General features: G+C 44.6%; 1 long non-coding RNA gene across 1 annotated transcript in view; it reads right to left on the bottom strand.

The window, feature by feature from the left end:
* Positions 1–78: 78 nt before the first annotated feature.
* LOC118425855 overlaps positions 79–2,469 on the bottom strand; it is a 5,885-nt gene continuing 3,494 nt past the window's right edge. Inside the window, exon 3 of the long non-coding RNA XR_004832335.1 lies at positions 79–320. This is a non-coding gene — a long non-coding RNA (uncharacterized LOC118425855). The remainder of the gene's footprint in view (positions 321–2,469) is intronic.

Raw genomic sequence — 2,469 nt, 5'->3', positions numbered from 1 at the left:
TAATTAGAACCCAAGTGTGCGAAAAGAAGCGGGGCACGGTCGGTCGTTTAGTGGGGAGGCGATTCAAAGCGGGTGTAGGTGACGTGTTGGAGAATCTTGCTGCACGGGGTCTCGGTCCATGAAAAAGGTTCCAATTCCTTTTGAACGGCACTCAAGATGGCACATCGTCAGCGAACGCACGTTTTGATCGAATAGCATCTTTGATGCAACCCACTGGAATATCACAGTTCTCCTCTTTGTTTGACGTGGAAGTGTGACAGTTGCAAGCGCCTCCGCAGTCACATGTCTCCTCGCCATGAAGAGTCGAATCACCTGTTGTTCTGAAAATTGAAGAACGGATTTAGGGTTTAGCGCTTATACACTAGCTACCTACGACTGAAAACTTTGGAAACAGTTGCAGTGATCACTCATCAATTACACACATATACGTAGATTATGTGCACAAAGCCATTGCAACATAATGCATTATGAATTAAAGTGGATATAAGGAATCAGGTAGGCGATATTATGTATGGAAAAGGAATGAAAGGTATCTTTTGTAACTGAAGAAGATTATGTGCACAAAGCCATTGCAACATAATACATTATAAATTAAAGTGGATATAAGGAATCAGGTAGGCGATATTATGTATGGAAAAGGAATGAAAGGTATCTTTTGTAACTGACAATAAATTTGAACTATCCGACTTAAGCTGTGTAAGGCTATAGCTAGTTTCAAAGGATGTTCGAAACTGAGCGGCTGAACTTCGGCACAACAACGATCTGTTGAGGAACGTGGGCGCTAGTTTGTGGGACTAAGATATCGGGACAATGCCAATATCACGCAAAATACATTATCCAGTTTTAATTCTCTGACAATGCTTAGGTTGTCTTTAGGTACTTGAGTAATTGTTTATGATCCTGATGCGGAAACAATGACCCCATGAATTAGTTCGCAGTAAGTGAAATGAAGTACTTGGTGAAAGTGAGCCGTTTTCAATGCGTGCTAATGAGGGGGGCGTGAGGGCACGCGCCAACACCACGGGGTCCGCACTTCAGTACAGCCAAGGAAATTATCGTCAATTATCTGCTACGGGTTACTCCTACGTGAAAACTGGCTGGGATGATAGTTTTACAACCTTTCCGAGCCAGAATCTGGGACAAACGCGGCGAGCCGCGCCAGTTCACAGCGGGGGCTTTCCCCAGAGATCGCTGGAATAGACGAAGACAAGTATCGACTAGGTCAGTAGGTGCGTTGTACACACACAACGCTTTATATTGTCTAGTTGTTATGTATATGTATATTTTGCAATAAAAAGTGTGCTTAACTAAACACCTCCTGTGTCAGGTTTTCTTGTTTGCCACTTGGCATCTTTACTGATCGTATTCACTTAGGTTTTTGACCTTCGCGGTGGCCAATGAAACTCCTCTGCCGACTAAACTTCTTCCCCAGCCTTATGATGCTATCTTATGCCCCCATAAGATCTGCTTGGAGATTAGCGCTGTCTATCGTTCTGGCATGCTGGGCGTGACGGCACGCGCCAACACCAGGGTATCCGCACTTCACATGCTATCTTATGCCCCCATAAGATCTGCTTGGAGATTAGCGCTGTCTATCGTTCTGGCATGCTGGGCGTGACGGCACGCGCCAACACCAGGGTATCCGCACTTCACAACTCTCTAAGCAGAGGTTAGGCTCCGGTTGTTTTTTTTTTTTAAAGTTTTTTAGTCGTTGTTATGGGGCTTTCTATTTTGTAATGCGTCTTGTATTGATTAAAAATCAATAGGGGTTAATGGTTAACAATTGTCAGTCAGTCAGTCTAGTCAATTGTACATGTGTACAAAAATAAAGCCTGAATAATTGACTGATTGGGAGGTGTCAGTGCGGGCTGTAGTAATGAGGATTTCACGATGTGGTTAGCTCTCGGTCCCCTGTGGTTCTGCGGTAACCCAACCCGGGTCTCCACGGGGACAGTGTACATACAGACAGGACGGGGTGCCGTGTACACGCCGGTAAATATCCGGGGAAACTTACGGTGCCAACCTCGACACTAGTGCTATCCCGCCTAGATGCACCTGAAAACCCGGTAAACGTGTGGCAAAATCTACGGGAATAGGAGAAGATAGTAAGAAAAATTAGCCTAAACATCACCCCAAAACCGGCTGTTTTTTTTTTTTTAATGATTTTTTAGTCGTTTCTATCGGGCTTTCTATGTTTTACTGTGTTGTGACAATACAAGCCTAACCTCTACTTGGAGAGTACACTTCACTGCAACAAAGGAAATTATCGTCAATTATCGATCTGCTACGGGGGCGCTGTCTGTCGTTCTGGAATGCCCCAGCACCGTCAGAAGAAGTTGGGCTCTGCGGCGTGTTCTCTATGATAAATTATGTCAAGCTGAGGGATTAGATCTACTGCGTTCGTTTCTAAACAAAGACTGGCGCTGCTCGTTGTTTATTGGTACTATCTTATTACTGACTGGGTACTTT

The sequence above is a fragment of the Branchiostoma floridae genome, chromosome 11, assembly GCF_000003815.2.
Source record: "Branchiostoma floridae strain S238N-H82 chromosome 11, Bfl_VNyyK, whole genome shotgun sequence".
NCBI classification, from domain to species: domain Eukaryota; kingdom Metazoa; phylum Chordata; class Leptocardii; order Amphioxiformes; family Branchiostomatidae; genus Branchiostoma; species Branchiostoma floridae.
Note: the sequence above shows the minus strand (reverse complement) of the source record. Positions and strands in the feature narration are given on the sequence as shown.